A 22,763-nucleotide genomic window follows, 5' to 3' on the forward strand; every position below is an offset into this window, starting at 1 on the left:
TCTAGGTTACTGGATCCAGAGGGAAAAGAGTTCACCACGAGGAGGAAGCAACAAACAGCAGCCATGGAGGTAGATTAGGGGAGCCCTAGAGCTCACATCTTCCATTACATGGAGGTAGATTAGGGGAGCCCTAGAGCTCATATCCTCGATTATAAGAACAAGGCAGAAAGGAGAATGTGGAAGTAGAGCAAAGATGTAAGCTCTCAAGTCTCAGCTCTAATCACATCCTTCCTTTAGCAGAGTTGCACCAGCTAAGCCTCTGTAAACGGAGTCGCCAAGTGGGGACCAACTGATCAAATCCCTGAGCCCGTAAGGGTCATATATCATTCAAATGATGGCGGTGTGTATTGTTTCAAGCTGAATTTTCCTTTCTTGTTTCTCAGCATCCACACACTGAATATCAGCACCCACCCCTCCCCTATTTGTCTCTGTCTCTTGTGGAGAAGCTAGTGACAAAGGTGATACTTAAAAACTAAAAAACTAGAGAAGAATTATTATTTTTTTCCATCTTCAGCCATGGGAGTTTCCCGACAACTCCATCCCAAACTTTGTTTTTAACCAGTAGCAGCTGTTTTCTAAGAAGCATTTCCACAGGATAGGAGTGTGTAATCTTCCTGAAATATTGGTCTTTGAGGAATGATCGCTCAGATCTTGGGGATTACACCTAATATATCCTCAAAGAAATGAAGAACTGAATCCTGCCTGCCATTTTACCATTGATGATGAGCTTCAAGGGCATGCAATAAATTCAACCTGAGCATTGACAGAGGCCAGAGAGGTAATTCGGGGCATTGGTAAGCTCATAAAAATAATTTGGAGAATTCTTCTAAAAATGATGTTGGCCATATGTTCAGACATAGTCTAGTGACTAATAAATTTTCCTTGATCTTCTGTTCTTTTAAGAACTCATTTGTATAAAGAGAGCAAAGAAAGCAATTACCCTCACAGTCAGATTTATAACTGTTGAGAGAGAAGTAGGGAGTTCTGATGGGGGGAGTTCAAGGCTCTTTGTAGTGGTGGCATGTTTTGTTTCTTGACCTGGGTGTGATTACGTGGCATTTGCTTGATTAACCACTGTTCAGTAAGCTGTATTTTTTATGTTTGCACATAGCAGATCTGCTCTATACATAGGGAATAAATATCTTCTTAGCTCCTCAGTGGATGTCAGAAACCACAGATGATGCTGAGCCCTGCACACATCTTTTTTTCATGGTAAAATTCAATCTATAAATTAAGCACAACATTAGCAATATCAATCTCTTATAACACAGAGAGTTTTTACAATATACCATGGTAAAAGTAATGAGGATGTAGTTTTTCTCTTTTTAGAGAGAATCAAATTTGTATGTGTGTGTGTATGTGTGTGTGTGTGTGTGTGTGTGAGTGTGTGTTTGCCTGCACATATAGATGTGCACTGTGTGTGCACTATTGTGAAGGCCAGAAGAGGATGTTAGTTTTCTTGGAACTAGACTTATGTATAGTTTGTGAGCTGCCATGTAGGTTTCGGGAACCAAATCTGGGTCCTCTGCGAGAGCAGTCAGTGCTCTTAACTGCTGAGCCATCTCTCCAGCCCCTGTAGTGTGTTTGAACCACAGCTGATGCACGTAATTAAAGCTGCAGAGAAGCAAAGCCACAGATCAGAGGGAGGACTGTGCTTTGCTGTCTTTCCCAGTATTAATGGCTTTAAGGGAGATCCAGAAACAAGACTTCAATTTGTCTTATAATTATCTGTCTTAAGGAGATATAATGTTGAATGTTCCTTTAAGCCCCTGGAAAATATTTTTGACTTATTAGATTCAGCTTTATGAAGATTAAGGAGTGATGGTTTTCTTGACATATGGTTGTTTTTCTCAAAAAAGCATGTATAAACCAGACCCAGAAGGACAACCATTGAATATTTGCTCTCTTCAGAGGTGCCTAGCACCAACTCTTTTATTCCCCTTACACCTTTATTTAAAAAGAGAGAGAGAGATACATGTACAGATTTTTAGAAGCATTTTGGCATAAAACTAAATAAATATATTTTTGTTAGTACTTGATTTTTTTTAAAGGTTTGATAGTATGAATTGAAATCTTACTAGTTACCATAAGCATAAAGTATATGTAAAACAAAACGTAACATGGAACTAGTCAAAGTTTTCTTGATGTGTATAGATTAAACATAAATGATTTTTAAATACCAAAAATTCCCACAAGGCTATCTTCTTAGCTCTTGAGTTATTAATGATTTAAGGTCTAGGTGTACCCTACTCTGCGTGGGTGCTATACACTTGTTTTTTTTTTTTTTTCTAAGAAGGACTGAGGCTTCCACTTTTTGGCCTTCCTTTTTTTTTTGAGCTTCATATGATCTGTGAGTTGTTTCTTGGATATTCAGAGATTTCTGGGGCCAGTATCCAATTATCAGTGACTGCATATTATATCTGTTTTTTCGTGATTGGGTTACCTCACTCAGAATGATATTCTCTAGATACATCCATTTTCCTAGGAATTTCATAAAGTCATTGTTTCTAGTAGCTGAGTAGTACTCTATTGTGTAAATATACGACAATTTTTGTATCCATTCATCTACTGAAGGACATCTGGGTTCTTTCCAGCTTCTGGCTATTATAGATAAGGCTGCTATGAACATGGTAGCACCAACTCTTAAGACATGAGTACGTATCCTGGAGCAGCTGCAGAAACCAAGAGTGTTCAAAGAGAGCATCACTGGGGGAAGGTGGCTGTGGGGGCACCAGGGAGGGGTCTGGCAGGGTATATGTGACCTGACCAGGGAGAGTGTGATCTGACCAGGGAAAGTGGGAAAGGGGGGCTGTAGTAAGGGAGGGGAGATAAGGACAGAGGAGGAAGGTAGGTAAAATAACTGTAAGGGTTTTCAAAAAAGCCACAGGGAATTATACTACTAACTATGTGTCTTAAAAAGTGGACAATACATAGAAGTCTGTGCATCAACAGCTAGTTTAAATGAAATTTTCTCACCAAAGATCAGCTAACAAAGCCCCCAATATCAGGCATGAGAAATCCTCTTTTGAGTTGTCCAGGAGACTTCCCAAATTGTACAGACTATTGTCTTTGCTCTTGGCTGCTCCTCAGAGGTACAAGGTAATTCTCTATGGTTAAAGGCACCACGTACTTCAGACACAGGGCCTAAAGGGCCATGAGCTTGGATAGACCTGTATGTCTCCTCCATTAGCTTTCATGGTACCAAAAGATGCCATGTAAGTTTTCAAAGGTAAAAAGCAACCAACAGTCCTTCCAGCTGTGACACCTATGGACCCAAACAATGTGGCAGTGTGGCACAATAGCCCTGATGGTGAAGTAGTGGCACACATAGCTTGGTGGTGACCTACGGCTTTCTAACTGGAGTTAAGACCTGCCCAACAAGAGGGAAAGCATGCTTTGTACTAGAAACCTAACTAACTACCCATGACTAGTTAAAGTCATAGATCTTCAGGGGGAACCCACAACCATTACTCTACCAAGTTACATAATTCTCAACTACATTCTCAGTATTTGTCCTTGTGCTCACAGACAAGTGTAGTCCTCACTCCTCCCCAAGGAAACTTCTTGCAGCAGATGGGAGACCCTTATAGAAAGCTACAGCCAATCAAAATGCAGTGGTAGAGCCCAGTCCCAGTGGCTATGAACAAGGCTCAGGGAACATTGCAGGAGAGTTTGCTGCAAGACTGTCTCCTAGTAATGCTAGAACCTATACTAATAAAGTCTGATCAATATGCCTGCCTAAATGAGCTGAACAAGGACTTGCTAAAGGGACCAGGAAAAGACCTTGTGGTCTCAACCGTACACAAAAGCCTACAGGCAACTGGGAATGCTGAAAATGGGAGAAACGTTCTCCCCTGGGGAAGGGTACACCAACTGGTTTTCCAACACCAAATAGTTACCCCTGAAACCATACAAACAAATAACATTATTATAGACTGAGCAGATTATATTTAGAAATATATGTGTATAATGTGTATATTCATAGATGCATAACAGCAAATATTTAAAGAGATCATGGTTAGAAATTTGAAAGAGAGCAGGGGATGGATATATGGGAGGGTGTGGATGGATGGGGAAAATGTAATTATATTATAAACTCAAAAATAAAAAAATTTAAATAAAACATTTAAAATATAGAAAAAAATAAGCAAAGAGAAACTACAAGAATTAAAAAAAGTGGCTCTATGTGATTCCGCTGCATAACAAGGAGATATGGGTGTGGAGATTAACATCTGAAAATGTAAACAGTTGTCATGGGAAACTTTGAAAATGGGAGATTAAAATATCTTGTATTCTTTGAGAAAAAGAAAGAAATATATATCATTTTGTGGTTAATACCCGTGTCTAGAAACGGTCTTCACGGAGTGGGAAGCATGACCTGTAATACACAGTAGGGTCGACTGTGTCTTCAGTGAATCTAAGACAGTCATTAAACAAGACTGTTCTTGCCTTTAATACCTTCCATTATTATTTTAGTGAAAAAATTTTGTAGTTTCCCATAGTTCACATAGGAAATAGAACTTCCTTTCTTTCTCCTTCCTGTCGTTTTTCTTCCATAAAAAAAAAAAAGCCCACTTATTTATTTATTTATTTTTCCCACTTTATTTATTTATTTTTTCAAATAAATTTTTTAAGGTTGTAATTAAGTATTTGTGGGTACATATACATACACATATGTATATATGTAACAATAATATAGGAAAAGAGGCTATTAATTTGAGGGGATAGAAAAGAGACTATGAGGGGCTGTAGGGAGGAAAGGGGGATGTGATACAGTTCTATTTTAATTAAAACATATTCTTATTTATTTATTTATTTGTTTATTTATTTATTATGTGCATGGTTGCTCACAAGTGGTCATTCCACTCAGCATATCATATATGCAACAATAAAATACCAATGATTTCTGCTGTTACAAAGAACTTACAGTGAGCCATGTGCTCCTCCAAAAACTTTACAGGAGTTAACAAGTTTGGAACATAAACATATAAATGGGCTCAGGAGACCATTTCAGGATGGAGAAGATGACAGCAAGATGAACTAAATGTACTTATCTAATTTACCAGCTCTTGTGTCTGTGGCAGTGTGGGGCAGATGCTTACAACGGTTTCACCAGGCTAATCACCTATGGGTTGAATGTCAAATCACCATGAAGCATCTAGGATTTTCTTGAGTTTCATATTGTATAAACACTGGGGAGCTTTGGGGGAGAGAGGTCACTTGCAGCTACAGTAACCAGGAAGTTTTGCACCTGAGAAGGAAAACTTCCCTTTGAACAACAGCTATGGTTTGCTAGGCAATTGGTCAAAGGGTTGCTGCATGTGTCCACTGACACAGGGTAGGAATGAGTGTGAAACGGGAGGGTGGGTGTTAGGGTTAACAGGGGAATGCACTTCAGACAGAAGCAAGTTGCTCAGGGAAATGTTATTTGAGAATGAAAAACCCTCAAGTGAAACGTTTTAGAACAGAATGGTGGAAGGTCCCAAGGGACTGAAATGGAAATGCTATGGGCTTGGGCACTACTCACGACAGATTGACTAATTCTGCAGTTTTTCTCTTCTTACTGTTTTCCTCTTTTACTGTTTTTGAAGTGGAAAAAGAACCCAATTTATTATACATCTACTACATGCCTATCAGCACGCTAAGCACTTTATATGTGAGTTTAATTTATTTCTTATGTCACAACTTTTGTGATAATGCTATTAGTAGCCCACTTTAAAGACTTAAAAGGTTTAGTGTTTAAATTGGTTTTTTTTATTATTATGGAAATGAAATTCATGACAAGTTGAGTTATCATTAGGGCAATAATTGGGGAATTTTTTTTTTGCAAACATTCTGTATGCAACTTGTGTGTGTGTGTTGTACACATGTATATTGTGCATGTTTGTGAGAGTGTACATGTGTGTATACATTCACATAGCAGCCAGGGCTAACTTCAGTTGTGGCTCCTCAGGAGATGTCGCAGTTTAGCCCGAGCTTGCTAATCAAGTCTCCTCCTGCCCAGTGTTCAGACTGCAGGTGTGTATCACCGCGCTCGGGGACCTGGCTTAGATAACTAAATATGGTATGACGTGGCAGACCTGTGCTATATATGTAGCCTAGGCAGAGAATTTGGGGCATTGAAACAAAGGAGATATTGCTCTGGAACAAATTGATCAGAGAAGGACTCATGGCTTAAGTAGAGGTTGAGTAGAGATAGGTAGAGATGTTCAGGGCAGGTGTAGGGACGGGATTGACAGTATAGAGACCCAGCAATGAGGAAGGCACAAGAACAAATGTGAATGTATAGATAAGGTTCCATAGACTTTGGCACATATAGCTCTTGAATGATTAAACGGTGCTGGGAGCATCGAGAAGACTCAACTGAATCATATTGCCTAATAACTAAATTCCATTTTTCTGGTTGGGTACAGTCAACACTCAGAAAGCAGTGATAGGCAGATGTCTGTGAGTTCAAGGCCAGCCAGGGCTACACAGTGAGACCATGTTTAAAAATCAAATCAATTTATTTAATTTTTTTTGCAGTTCTGGGGATAAGATCCAGGGCCTCCCAGGTGCATTCTCAGGCTTAATTCTATGCCCTCCCCCCCCCGCCCGCATTTCATGACTCGTGACTGTATTTATGACAGTCTCTGGTTAACGCTCTCCTTGGATGGTTACTATACCTAGTTTGGACCAGGCTATGTAGAGAGCCAGGTGGAGACAAAGAGATGAAGCAGAAAGTGCTAGAGAAAGTGAACACCGAAGAATAGAAGGAAAGAGAAGAAAAGGGAACAAAAGGCCTCACAAAAGAGACATCTGAACCCAGATTTCGTAAGCTAATTCAGTGCTGAGGACTGGAGCAAAGAAAACAAGACCGAACACCCCAAGAAAATGTGAATTCCCTACAAATGAAATTAGCGGCTGAAAACTTATTTTAAGAACCGAAACAATCAGTAAAAGACCAGAAGCAGAATCTAAGCCTCTCAGATCGGCAGAAGGAAAGGGACATCGTGTACGAGTTCTGTATATTAAAAGCACAATTATAGGATAAGGGAGAAAAATGAAGAAGTAAAAAAGACTCTGCAAGACCAGAAGGTGAACATAAGCTAAGGGTATCTGAAGAAGCACAAAAAAGAGTCGACCTGTTACTGAAGGAGATTATGGGTCTAAACTCAAGCCTCAACCGTGTTGCTGATGGAGAGATAAAACTTAAAACCACACAGAGTCACTGAAAACAGAGATGAAAATGACACACAAAGCACTGTTCAAAGCACTGACCCCGAAAGGCTGCGGCGTCACACAACATAGAAGTCGGGGCACGGCTGTTTGAAAGGAAGAATGAAGATGCAGCCGATTAACAAGAGAAGCCACCAGGAGCTTGTAACGATTAGACATGTTTCCACGTAATATAATCCTTAATTTACAAACGTGTTCTCACATGTTGTTATCTGTAGATGACAAGATGAGCAGAATCATGAGGGGAAATGAATCAAAACCACAATCGAATCGGGATAAACAGGTAAGTGTGCCAAAAACTAGCAGAGGCCAGAGCGAAGCTCAGTGGTCAGGATGCTCACTGCTCACTTAGAGGAGCCATCTGGTCCCTGCTCTAGCTCCAGGGTATCTGACACCCTGTTCTGTCCTTCTCAGGCATGTGTGCATACACACAAACACACATACATACACACACATACATACACACATACACACAAACACACATACATACACACACATACATACACACATACACAAACACATACACACACATACACATACACACATACACACGAATATACACATACACGCATACACACACATACACATACACACACATACATACACACACACATACACATACACATACATACACACATACACACACGCATACACATACACACATACACACATACACACATACACACACGCATACACATACACGCATACACACACATATACACACATGCACATACACACATACACAAACACATACACACACATACATACACACACATACACATACACATACATACACATATACACACACGCATACACATACACGCATACACACACATACATACACACACACATACACATACACACACACACATACACACATACACACACATACACATACACGCATACACACACATATACACACATACACACATACACACACACATACACATACACACATACACACGAATATACACATACATACACACACATACACACACACACATACACATACACATACATACACACATACACACACGCATACACATACACGCATACACACACATATACACACATGCACATACACACATACACAAACACATACACACACATACACACACATGCATACACACACACATAGTCAAAAGATAAGATAAATCCATAAAAAGCTAGAAAAGAGCCAGAAGATGTCTATTTAAAATCAGCGGGGCTGGATTTGTGTCTGCATTTGACACAGGCTAGCATTGGGCAACTCCTGGGTTCAGTTTCTAGGACCACAGCAAACAAACAAGCAAACACCCCAAACCAAAACTGTTATTTACTTATCTCTTTGCTTGTTTATTTTATATTTTATTTTATTTTGGTTTTCCTAGAGAAGGTCTTTCTGTGTAGCCCTAGCTATCTGGAACTCAAGCCGTCCACCAGGCTGGCCCCTAACTCACAGGAGATCCTCATAGTTGTACCAGTCAAGTTCAGGGACTGAAGGCCTGCACCACTTTTCGGAGGCATGGACCAGCCTCTTGGAGCCGGTGTTCTGAACAATGCTTGCTTTACGTATCTTTTCACCCCTTTATTTTCGCTGAGTCTGTGTGGTTTTAAGTTTTATCTCTTTTAATCAGCAACGAGGTGGAAGCCTGTTTGCATTTACTCTCTCTCCTCTCTCCCTCTCCCTCTCCTTCTATTTTAAGAGAAAATCAGAGCATTAATTGGAAAATGATTTGTAAACAAATGGCGGTTTTACCTGAGACGCATAATGCTAAGACAACACTGATGGGTAAACATGTAGCACTTATTATGAGTCATTAACAACTGTCCAGTTTAGCTGGAGACATAGAAATGGATAAGGGGAGGGAGCTCCTCCTGCTTCCAACAGCGAGAACTGCAGTTGTTCAGACAGTGGTTCTCAACCTCTGGGTCAAGGCCCCTCTGAGTTTGCCCATCAGATTTTGCCCATCAGATATTTACATCATGGTTCACGACCGTAGCAGGGTCACAGCCAGGAAGAAGCAATGAAATATTTTTAAGGTTAGGGGTCACCATAGCCTAAGGAACTATATTAAAGGGCTGCAGCATTAGGGAGCTTGAGAACCACTGTACTAAGCTGACCTGTGTTTTTGATGGTCCAGGACTGAGGGGACAGTTGGCTTTTTAATGCTATACAGGGACAGTTACAGGCTCGTCCTACCCTTAGCCATCAAAGAACAGATCATCCTAATTTAAAGATTAGACAAAGAAAGAAAAGAACCCATTCCTTTTTGCTCTGACAACTATCACCTGAATGCTGTGACTGGACGAGAAAATGACTAACCGGGGACACACTTTTCATGACAGGTGCAAAAATTCCAGGAAACAATTATCAAGTCAGTTCAGAAGTATTCAAGAAAGATAGGATCAAGTCTATCCCGGGAATGTGGCAATCCTTTAGAAATCTATTAATATAATAGATCTCATCAACAGATAGAAGGCATTATGGCTTACTTCACAGATGATTTACTAAATTCAGTACAAGTTGGGGGTGCGCCTGTAGATGCAGATATATGGGAGGCTGAGGCAGGAGGATGGTTTGAGCTGAGATGCTGAAGGCTAGTATGTTCAGTTCAGCAGCATCTCAGCTCAACAAACACAAACACAAAACCGACTCCACACAGACATCTGTTTCCCTTCTCCACAGAGCAGAAGCTGTTACTTCTGCCCCGGTGGTAAGAGAAAGCACCAAAGCTCACTGGCTGTTCCTAGATTCACCAGAGGTTTGAGGCCGGAGAACGCACTGCTGTTTCAGTTTTTCAGGGTCGCTGCTAAGAAATGCCAGACACTGGAGTGCTTAATAACCACAGCACAAGGAAGCCGTACTTCTTCAAAGGCTTTGTGGAAGCAATTTGCTGGTGTAGTGCTTGTCTCCAGGATGTCCAGGTATTCTCATAATCTCTGTCCCCATCCTCACAGGATCACCCTTCTGGTTCACATGGGCCTTACAAACTTTCCAACCCATGATGGCCCTAACTTGATTACATCTGAGAAGACTCAAATTTTCAAATGTGGTCATATGGTGATATTCTGGGTGAACATGTCCTTGGTGGAGTAAGACTCAATAAGTTTCAACACACACACACACACACACACACACACACACACACACACACTCACTACAAACAAAGCAATACACAAACCCTGGATGAACAGGTGAGCACAGACTCACTCTACTGAATCACAATGCATGAAACACCTTCATGATTATAGATGAGCTGTTGCAGCAGAGGGCAGACTACCTGGATAAGCGAAAACGCGTGGCAGGTGCAGGCTTGGAGAGGCTCGCTTTCATATGCTTTCACCTCTAGAGCAGTGGTTCTTGATCTGTGGATCAAGACCCCGTGTGGGGGTTACAGATCAGATATCCTGTATATTAGATGGTTTCGTTATGATTCGTGATAAAAGTATAGTTATGAAGTAGCAACATAACATTACAGTTGGGGTCACCACAACATGAGGAACTGTATTAAAGCATCACAACATTAGGAAGGTTGAGAAACACTGGGTTAGGGGCTCCAAGAGATTCTCATGGTGAGGGGCTAAGAAAAGCATTCTGCTTCTGGCAGGGAGTAAGAAGATCAAAGACTTTAGGATCCAACCAGAGCTATATATTCTCCACAGGGAAGGCTTTTCTCAGAACAGCTTCATTCAATCCTTGCTCAAGCTTGGGACAGAGAGTTGGAACTCACATCAGACTTTCTGCCTCACATAATGGTTGTGTAAGGGTGGAGTGAGAGCTAAGAAATTCTTCTGTAGGTTACAGTAAAAAGGGATTTGAGCATGGTACTATAGATTACTTCTCCCATGTAAAACCTAACTGCCATGTCAACAGGGCTCCAGTATATTTACTGGCTTATAAGTAAGAGAGGCAAGACAGTATGTAAAGAATTTCTAGGGGAACTTAGGTAACAAGGGAGACAAGGAATAAAACTAGAGGAAACGGAAGTCTGACACACACAGCTTCAGTTAGCAGGAAATACAGCCTAACTTCTAAGTAAACAAACCCTCGAGCTAAATGCTATTTTATTACCCAATACATTTAGTCGGGCACTCAACAAAAATTTACAAGGCATGTATAGTAGTCAGAACTAGTAGGTTACTCTTACTCTCTGAGGCAATTAGCTCAAAGAGTCTTTCATTTATTTTGGAGTCTGGAGTTTTCTGTCCGAGGTTGAGCATCCCATTGACTTGGGCCTTTGGTGAGGGTCCTGGTTAGCAATGGAAGGAAGCACTTGTCAGGGTAAATTGTTTACTTATGAGCCATGAAGGAGAAAGACCACAAAACGAGATTCCATGCTCCCTTTTGTGGACATACCCTCAGTGACCTAAGATCCACCCTTAAGGTCCTCCTTCTAAAGGTCAAAGACATGTCCCAGGAGAGTTACCCCGGGGATGACGACATTAGTGCACAGATCTCTAGAGGGGACGGCTAGCATTTGAAGCATGTTGGCATGCTGAAAGGAAAGACATCACACAAGCTGAAAGGCAAAGCAAGCACTGGAAGCAAACACAGACGCGGCAGGTTAGGATGGCAAGACATAATGATGATTTGATTTCAAATGGGCATGATCATTGTGCTAAGGGATCTGCTAGAAAAGTGGACAACAGGAAGAACAAACGGGTATTATGAGCAGAGCAGGAACCTCCATCTAAAGAAAATTCTAGAATTAAAAAGCCTCTTATGGTAGAAATGAACAAAGTCTTACTGAGCCATCTCTAGAATGCTACAACACAGACCGAAGATTTAAACTATGGATTCTGGTTAATGTGTGATCACCATTGGTTCAGTTGCAAAAAATGCAGTGTGTTAGCAATAAAGTCTCTCTGTGTGTGGACTCATGTCTGAGTGTGTGTCTGTGTGTGCATCTGTGCATGAAGTGTGTGTGTGTGTGTGTGTGTGTGTGTGTCTGCATGTGAGATACATGCGTTTCTGTGCATGAGTGTGCATGGACATGTGCTAATGCATGTGTAGGGACACAAAAAGTGCATATGGAGACTCTCCAGTCTATCTTCTCAGTAACTTCTTTATTAAAAATAACTTTCCATCATTAAAGGTCCATGGCTAAGTAGAAGAAACACTTCCCCAGCATACTATAAAAATGTCCTCAAAACCCAGCAAAGGTAGTATCGAATATTGGAAGAATAACTCGTAAGATTTGGAGTAGGGAAAAGATGTCAAAGTGAATTTATTCTATAGTATTCTGAAGTTTCTGTCCAATGTAGTGAAATTAAACTATGGACCTAACAAGGAAGAGTGAAATAGATTCTCTCATTATTCCTAGATGTTAAGTTTGTCAATGTGGAACATCTTAGAAAAATCTAACAGATACTAGAACTTGTAAGAAAGGATGTCAGTCTAAGGTTAAAAATTTAAAAAAATATGCTCTACATATCAATAAAAATGAATTATAGAGCCAGATGTAGTGTCTGTGAACCCAAGACACAGGAAGTTGAGGCAGGAGGATTGCCAAGAGTTCCAGGCCAGCTTAGACACAGAGGGTTTTAGGTCACCTTGGCTTACCTGGTGAGATCCATCCCAAATAAATCAAAATAGAAAATAAGAAAATGTACCATGAAGCATCATTGCATTCACAGTATAAATAAAATAGACAAACTGATTAATAAGTAACCTACAAATGGTCTGCAATGGAAACATCTACAACAAATGATTAAAAAGCTAGATACAGAGAAAGAAAAATCATATTCAATGATGGTAACATTCAAGACATCAGCTATATCTAAATTACTTTATATGCTAAACTAAATAGTAAAACTTTCAAGTTTTCCCATGTCACTTGGTAAGTTCATTGTAAAGTCAATCTGCCTTACAAATATTTTAATTATAAAGCTGGTTATTAAGATGCTATGGCAATGTGTCTGGTTGTATGGGCCTGGAGTCTGTGTACTTGGGTTGCTGGGGCTGGATCATTACATATTTAAGGCCAGTCTGCTCTGAAGTGTAGTTAGGGCTGGAACACTCCATTAGAGAAGACTAATTTTCCCTTTACCAATGGTCATCAACTGCAAATACTTTTTTGGAGAGAGGTCAGACCTCATGCCCACATCCCCTTCATGGGACCCTGTCTGGATTGACCCTGTGCAGCCCCATGCATGCTGTCATGATCTCTTGTGAGTCATACGTGTATCAGTCCTGATATGTCTGGAAGATACTTTCCTTGGAGTTGTCCTTCACCTCTGGCTCCTTCCACCTCTTCTTCCACACAGATCCCTGAGCCTTAAGGGAAGGGTTTGATAGAGACGTTTTATTTATGGTTGAATATTCCTAAATCTCTCATTCTCTACACAGTGTCCAGTTATAGGTCACTGATTTAGGGATGAGTGAAGCCCTAATCTATGGGTACAGCAGGATGTCATTAGGAGTCATTTTATTGTCATGTTCCTTTAGCAGAACAAACTAGTATTAGGTTTTACTCTAGGCCCACACCATAACAAGTCTCAGGTTCTTGGTTATTGTAGTAGTGTCAGGTATGGATTTTGTCTCACAGAGGGAGCCTTAAATCCATTCAGAGACTGGTTGGTTGCTACCGTAGCATGATGCCACTATTGCACCTGTATATCCTGCAGGCAGGTTGCTGCTGAAGGTTTCAGAGTTTGTACCTGGGTGATAGTATGATTTTCTTTCTTTTCTGGTTCTATGCAGAGTATGTCTCAGTGCCATGGTGGTGAAGCTGCTAGTCTAGCACTAGCTTGAATTGAGAAGTTTAAATTCATAGAAAATCAAGCAAGCAAGCAAACAAACAAAAAAGAAATGGGATGTACAAGAATTCCCATAAGTCCCCTGCCCCTATGCAGCTACACCCTAAGACAAAATATATTTAATGAAAATCAAGCCTGGGCACATTGAATTCAAACAGAAGAAAACCAAAACCCCAAGCATGGGGCCACAGATGATTCCGTGTTCTACATCAGCCTGGGCTGCCTAGAAAGACTGAAGACCCCCCCCCCAAAATACCCCACTAACTTCTGGACTCAAGACATCCTACTGCCTCAGCTTTGGAACTATAGGTGTGCACCAAACCCTATATCCTGTTTCTTTATGTGTTAAATAAGTTTAAATTTTATCCTAGATATTGTGACTCTCATGTTGTGGAGAGTCTGTGTCTTAGTTAGGGTTTCTATTCCTGCACAAAATATCATGACCAAGAAGCAAGTTGGGGAGGAAAGGGTTTATTCAGCTTACATTTCCACATGGCTGTTCATCACTAGAGGAAGTCAGAACTGGAACTCAAGCAGGTCAGGAAGCAGGAGTTGATGCAGAGGCCATGGAGGGATGTCACTTACTGGCTTGCTTCCCCTGGCTTGCTCAGCTTGCTTTCTTATAGAACCCAGGTCTACCAGCCCAGGGATGGCACCACCCACAGTGGGCTGGGCCCTCCCCCCTTGATCACTAGTTGAGAAAATACCTTACAGCTGGATCTCATGGAGGAATTTCCTCAACTGAGGCTTCTTTCTCTGTGATAACTCCAGCTTGTGTCAAGTTCACACAAAACCAGCCAGTATAGTCTGTGTTCTATTATATTCTGACTATGAACTTGACTCCCCTCCAGCAAATACTCCCAGGTCCATCCATGTTCTCTTCCACCCGAATCCATATCCTCCTTCTCTTACTAGAAAACAAACAGGCATCTAAAAATATAACAAAATTAAAATAAAAGTTGAATTGGACGAAACAAAGAAGCTGAAGGAAAAATATCAAAGAACAGGGAGTGTTGACTTTTTAAAAAAGCGTTTGTTTAATGAGTTAGATAAAAACCAACTCTTGGGGGGATTTGTTTAAAACAGAAATATTTGCTTAGGTCTTTTAGTCCTAGTTTGGTAATTGTTGCTTGTGTGTAGCCCTGCATGTGTGTGGTTCAGAAATCAGTGAGAGATTTGGATAGACACAGATAGTTTGTACATCTTTTGCTTTGGTTCCTTCTGATAATTCTTCCCTCACTGCCCACGAGCTACGGTTCCTTTAAACTACTTATTTTGCTATTTCTGGCAAGAAATGCTTTGGCCACACTAGTGGAGTCTTCAGCCCCAGCAAGGGAAACTCATCTGGGTCATTTCTCTCTTCCAAGTGTTGATGCCTCTTGAGAATCTCTCCAATACTTTCAGCGAGTGTTTTGGTCTTTTATCCAGGGTTTATAATTACTGTCTGTGGGAAGATAAGTCTGACAGAGTCATTTATTTGTCCATAATGGAAATGGAACCTGGAAGGAGTCTAAATTGGTACAGTCACTTCAGTGAGGGACTTGACAATGACTTGTGAAAATTGAACTTGCCCTCAAGGACTATTATCTGTGGACATAAGGACATATGTCAGGATGGTCACTGAACTTTGTGTTTTGCAAAAGAAAAAAAATATTGCAAATAACTTAAAATCCCAACAACAAAATCATGAGTAAATTAATTGTGGGGTATTTTTATGAATGAATAAACAGGCTTGGGGGCAGGCTTAGTGGGTAAAGTACTCGCATCCAAGTGTTAAGAACCTGACGTAAAATCGTCAGAACTTGCCAGGCAGTGGTGGTGAAACCTTTAATCAGCACTTGGAAGGCAGAGGCAGGCAGATCTCAGAGTGTGAAGCCAGCCTGGTCTACAGAACAAGTTTCTGGACATTCAGGACTACACAGAGAAGCCTGTCTTTAAAAACAAGACAAAACAAAACCAAGTAAAACAAGAGTAACCAGAACTCACGTAAAGCTCGGTGTGGTAGCCTGTAATCCTCTGGTGAGACCTGAGGCGGGAGGCAGAGAACACTTGCAAACTTGGTAGCCAGATGGCTTGACATAGCAGACATGAACAATGAGAGAACTTACCTCAAGCAAGGTAGGAGAAGAGGACACTCGGACCAGCCCTCGCCGTGTGTATCCGTGTCACCCACATACAAAGAATGAATAAACCAGTGTTTAATTGACATGATTAACTAAAAGTGCCATTGTAAGCAGAGAATTCTATAAATATATCTATATGCATATATGTGTATAGATAAATCACACACACACACACACACACACACACACACACATATATATATATATATATATATATATATACTTTGATAATTATATAAGCTTAAAATGTGGTAACTAGGTTCTAGGTACGTAGCTCATTTGGTAAAGTATTTGTCTAACCTGCATGAAGCCCTGGGCTTGATTCCAAGCACCACAAAAACCAAGCGTAGTAGAGCATGCTTAAAATCCTAACATCAGGGAGGCGGAGGCTGGGGTCTCAGAAGCTCAAGGTCATCCTTGGCCACTTTATGAGTTAGAATCCAAGCTGAGATGCATGAAAGTGTCTGGAAATAAAAATCTGTCTACCCATCATCTACCTACATGCCTAATTATCTACCCATCTATGAGATAGGGCTGGGGGATATAGTTCAGTGGTAGAGTGCTTGCCTTGTATGCACTATGCAGACACAAGAATACATATTTCAAAGATAAAACCCCAATTGTATGTGCATAGGTGTTTTGCCTGCACGTCTGTCTGTGTACCACAGGCACACAGTGCCTGTGAATGCCGGAAGGTGGGTTATCTGGAACTGAAGCTACAGGAGGTTGTGAGAAGAGCATCAGTTTCTTTTATCCACTAAGCCATCGCTCCAGGCCCAAAATATATATTTTTGTGGATCTAGGTACAGAAGAATGTTTAAAACAAAGGTTGTATTTTAACTGTATGTATATGTGGAGAGGGAGTTGTGTATTCGTATGCAGGTGCCCATAAAGGTCTGGGACATAAGCTCCCCCTAGAGCAACAGATGGTTGTGAGCCACCTGAAGTGGGTGCTGGGAACCAAACTTGGGTCTTCTGGAATGTCAGTACAGATCTTAACTGCTGAGCAATCTCTTTAGCCCTATGCTGATTTTATAAGGGGTTCTACTATTCATAAAGTATTTTATTTTATCTCTAGAATATAAATTATACCGTACCCAATTAAGATCTGATGTCACAACAATGCAGCTAGTAGGCAGCAGTGCACAGTGCGTTAGAATGGTTACTCCAGACTTTCCAGGGCAGAGCACTTCTCTCTACGCTAGATATTCACTTACCTAGAACAAATGGAAGCTCTTATAACTACAGGCAGGGCCTAGGAAGCAAAGACCTTTTATGTGGCAAAGAGAGGAGGCACAGTTTCTGCAATGGACAAAAACATATCCAGAAAGGTTAGGGGCAGGTAAGGGGGAAAGGCAGGAGAGAAGACAAGGAAGAGTGTGTCTCCCTGAAGGAGTGAGTCGGAGCTTGTGCTGGCATGGAGCTGGGTGTGGAGATTGTCCAGGCTGTTGAATTGACGAGAACTGCTGGGGACGGACCAGGGGCCTGTGATCTTTCTTAGCAATACTGGCAACAACAACCATTGTTCACGTGTGCCTGGCTGCTCTGGACTCTCACAAGTGTACTCCTTTAATCCTGACAGCGACTTTTGATATGACTATCATGCCACTGCTTTTTTTTTTTTTTTTTTTTTTTAAGATGAGGAAATAAAAACATAGGAGAGTGAAAGGTCTTGAGTAGGAGCAGGTCTGAAACCCAGATCTGGATTCACCCAGGTCGACATGACCTTAACAGCGGCAGGTTCTTAGTGTGGAGATATATGTTCAGTGACAGAGCAACACCATCCGGCAGGGGATGGGGGAATAGTATCCAAGGTGTATTTGCTCCTGTGTTCTCTGTTTGTCCAAGCTGTTTTCTTCCTTTCAAGTCCCAATTACCGCTTTCTTTATTAATGCCTCAAATGTCCCAGAGATTTTGGAACAGATCCTTGAGTTTTCCTCCAATCACACAAAATGTGTGTCGTTTTTCTCAGAAATGTTCACCATATTATTATTTTTGCTCAGAACCACTTCCGTGTATTTTGATTTCATTTACTCAGGGTGAACTTGTTTCACCGTCATTCTTCACAGAATCATTTATCTTTGCCCGAAACAGGGCTGTGATCTTGGGAGTGAACAATGGTAGAATATGGTAGTCTGGGCAGGTAGCTCAAGCTGCCTACCAAGAATGCAGTCACCGGGCATCCTCAAGAGCCACATCACTCCCTGTTAGCTGCTCAGCTTCTTGGCAGTACTTGCACCATGGACAGCTCCCTAGACGTCTGTTTTTCCAGGCCACTTGGAACACCTTAATAAGGGCTCACAGTATCTGTTTTTTTTCCTTAATATTAAAAATCGCTCATCAACTTACAGTCCCTACGGTCTTTGTTTATAATAGTCAAAGATCTGGATAGTTAGTACATTTCTCAAAGAATTTTCTGTGATTTCCTTAACCTATATATATTGTTCTTCCTGAGATGGAAGAAAATGGATTTTTCTTCATATTAAAAATCGCTCAACTTATAGTTCCTATTGCGTTTGCTAAATAGGTTTTCTATGCTCGTTGTCACCCCCCCCACCCAAGTTTTCCAAGTGAACAATCTGAATGAAGATTGGTTCTAATGGCTGGCAGTTAGTCTTAGAGTTTCCGATTTTAAGAGAACTCTCGCCTCTGTTGTGTTGTTTGACTCCCGTTAATTCTGGGTGTCAGGACGGATTTTATTGTTCCCATTTTACAGATGGCGAAGAACCATAGGCTAATGGAACTGGGTCTGGAACATGGTTCTTCTAAGCCCGAGCTTCCAATGCTTTTTTACTTTGAGGTGAACTCGCCAGGAGTCTTCCTATTAATATACATGTTGCCCTTTTGATCGCTTCCCATTTCCATTGGTTTCTGCTTCCCAGCAGAGAGAGGGGCTTCCCACGGCGGCGCCCAAGCTGGACTGCTTGCACACCTGGGTTCTTTCTGTCTCCAGTTTCTCCTCTTTCTTTTCTGTGGACCTTCCACCTTTACCATCTATGGAAATCTCCTCCTTTCCCTAGCTCCAACCCACACCCCCTCAAGTCTTCTCACAGCCCCCTGGCAGTGGGACCTCCCATCGCTGCTCAGCAGCAGGAGAGCCCATCCGCCAGGGGAGGCAGAGGGCACGGAGCGCAGCACGCCGGGAAGCCATGCAGAGGGTTACTTCTCCATTTCCTTCCTCGCAGTCCTCGGGAGCACCGTCGTCGCCCTCCGGCCCGGCTGTGTGCAGCCCGCCCCGGATCCGCCTCCCTGCCCTTCCTCCCGGAGGCTGAGACGCGCGTGGGACGCACCTGTGCTCCTCTCCGGTCACCGCGTCGAGGCGCCGGGGGCTGCTTCGCCCGCCGCATCTACGGGCCTGGAGAACGCCAATGGGGAGATCCAAATGGTCGGGGACTCCGGCACTTTAAGAGGCTTTTCTCTGGGAAACACCCGGCCCCTCCGTGCGCCTTATGAATGGAAATACTCCTCCCCCGGTCGAGCCCATTTTCCCATTTCACCAGGAGCCGCAGCTCGCTCTCTCCTTTCGGTCTCCCCGCCCACATCCACGCGGGCAGCTCCAGGAGGGGACGGACAGGAAGCCTTTGGCCGCCCATTAAATCCCACCCATTTCTCCGGGGGCGATTTCCTAACCTTCCGGGACCGAATTCTGCAATTTGATGTGCGTTTTGTCCGAATGGTAGCGACACGGGCCTAAGGGAGGGGGAAAGCGAGGGGGTGGGGGGTGGGGGGTATGCGCTCTTTTCCTCGCAACATCGCTGGCGGAGCGAGGGAGCTCACACGACACAGATTTTGGGGCAAAGCCTTTCCATCTGGACAGCACCATGTCCACCAAAGCGGAGCAGTGTAAGTAGCAGCCGGCCCGGCGTTCGGCCCGGCTTCCGGCTGGGAGCTATCGCAGCTGCGGCGTTTGCGGCTGCTGGGAGACCTTGGCATTGTGCTGGTGCGGGGGTGGGGGCTGAGGTTGGGGCGGGTGGCGGGTGGGGGGTGGAAGGAGGTGGGGGAGGGTGGACGGCGGAGGCAGCGCGGCGCTGTCCCCGGTGCTGAAAAATAATGCAGTCTACTGGGGCTAGCAGTGGGGTTCTCCAGACCGAAGACCCCGCGAGATGAAATTAAAATGGGGTCATTCTCGGGAAAAAAGAGGCCTCGTATCTTTCAGATAAACATTTCTGTATCTCTTGTTGGAGTGGGGGAAGGGGGGCAGCGGCAAATCAGGGGCGGGGAACTGTCAGTTGCAACCAAAGCCTGCCTGGCCTTCTGAGCATGCCCAGTTCCTGGTGCTGGAGCCATCGGGGAGTTTGAGTCTGCAGTTTCCACTTCGGGTGGAAGAGGCAAGAAGGGAGAGAGGGGGTAGGGAACAGGGAGCAGGCTGAATTCTGCATTCAGTATAAAGAAAATTAACTCGTGCATAGCAACTGCTCCTCTGGATCAACTAACCTCCACTGTGTGGGGGCTTACAAGACAGCGAAAGGGGCACTGGGAAAATGATCTACTGATCTAATGTTTTTTCCAAAGTGCAGGCTTTCTTTGTAGGGCAGCTTACACAAACTCTAATAGCACAGGAGGAATTTGGTTGTACCAATAAGGACTGACTCTGTGCTTGGCTGGTAACAACATGATAACTCCATGTGGACGGAGGACATTTCCAGCTTGGTCCCCATAGTAACTCCTATTTCGATGTGCACTAGTAGGCCTTGGGAATGCACTTGGAAGGCTGGTTGATTTGATTGTCTACCTGCGTGCACTTGAGGGATTCAGAAACTTAAGCTTTTGGCTGTAAATAAATGATCATTTCAATAAGCAATCAGTTGGTATTTCATACAAGCGTATGTAGAACTTATTTTTCTAAATGATTCTTTGTTTCTTCCAAAGCAGTATACATGTATTCTGATAATGCTGTCACTACTTAAGCCTGTGTAATTCTTCTTTGGAATGGTACTAACATGGATTTGGAATGTGTTCGATAAGATGCTGTATGCCATTTATCCACCACACGAGACTGAATGAGCTGGAGATCACACAATTCCGAGAATGATGCTACTTTAGAAATTGTGTGTGTCCACTTCTCACCAGAGCTTTCACCATGATTTTGAAATCTAGAACATCTGGGTATAAATGTTAGTTCTGCCTCTGACCTTGGGCGAGGTAACTGACCCCTCCAAACTTCATACCCTCATCTGTAGATCTGGGTGTGGATGTGAAGCTGATAATCAGTGAGAAAATACACACGAAATATTTCATGATCCCAGCATATAAAATATACCCACCATATGACAGTTACAACGCTCCCAAGCATTTCCCCTTTCAATTGTCCATCTCTTCTAAATAGTGAAAAATGTCCCCTGTGATTTTTTTTTTGCCTGTTTCCAAAAGTCAAATGTTCCCTCAAAGTTAAATTCTGTTTCTACATAGACTTTCAAGAATATTGGGTGCACTTATTTTACAGTATATGTAACAGAATCAGTGCAGAGCTTCCTACTTGAGGACCCCTGAAAACTTTATTGTACTCTGGTTTTCAAGAAGCCCCGCCACCTGTCATTTGATTCTGTAACACATTATATAAGTGTTTCCAGGTTAAAGCCACTGGATATCACTGTCCTCTTACTGTGTTTTCTTCCTCGTGTTGTATTTTGATGTCTGCCTCAGGTTTTGTTTTGCTTCTTTTCTGGGCAGTGAATTCTAGAATGGGGAAAAAAAATCTAGATCAGGGTTTGGCTGCGCAGTGCGGTTTGTGGACTGGGATGTAACTATGTTATACTTGTTTGCAGAACAGATGTTTTCATCTGTAGAGAGTGGACTGGACATGTGGATCTGAGCTGTGCATGCCCTTCTGATGACCTGTGAGACCTGGGTCAATTCGCTTAATAGTTCTGTGCCTTAGAATCACATCTAAGTGAAGAAACAGCAGTGATAGCTATTGTTGGAGGTCAAAGGGGATAAATAAAAGGAGGCTGTTTTGGGCCTTACAGATATATTTTACATTTAGAGTTAGGAATTTGTTTCTTTTCCTCCTTTACGCACTAACGCGAACGGATGTGATGTGCACTCCAGAAAACCGAGCAACAGCAGGAAAAGCTGCTAGTGGATGTCAGTAAATACATCTACCAAAGTTGCAGATTGCAAACAGTTTATCCTTGGACTTGGTAGGAGTACAGCTATTTGGAGAAGAGAAAGAAGAAAGGACCAAACGGAAGATTTTTTCCCCCCTTCTTGTACTGGGAGTGAAGCTCACCAGAGGGAAGAGGAGAGACAGAAGTCCTTTTCTCCTCTGCAGTCAGGAGCATGCACAGTACAGCTTTCTTAAGAACCAAGTAGGGGGAGGACTAGGCTTCACATAATGTAACAAGATTATTTTGTTACTCTTTCTCTTGGAGCCTCTTGAGAAGTGAAGGTTCCACATACAGGAAGTGGATATAGTTTGGTTGAGGCAGCAAGAGGAAGTACTTGCATTTCAACCCAAACAGATTACGTTTCCCTCTGAAGTGTGGATTATCAGAGAGCTAGGACAAACGGTCTTTATTTTGTATGCAGTAGCTTTTTTTTTGTTTGCATGTGTTAAACAACAATCATGCAAGATAGATTAGTTTTAAGTGAAGATGTAGTTGGGAGCCTGGGTGAAACTTCCAGTCTCTGTGCTGTCTGCAGAACTTGCCTGATAACAGGAGGTGAAAATTCCCAGCATTT

The sequence above is a fragment of the Micromys minutus genome (genome assembly GCF_963924665.1).
Source record: "Micromys minutus genome assembly, chromosome: 1".
Classification (NCBI taxonomy): Eukaryota; Metazoa; Chordata; class Mammalia; order Rodentia; family Muridae; genus Micromys; species Micromys minutus.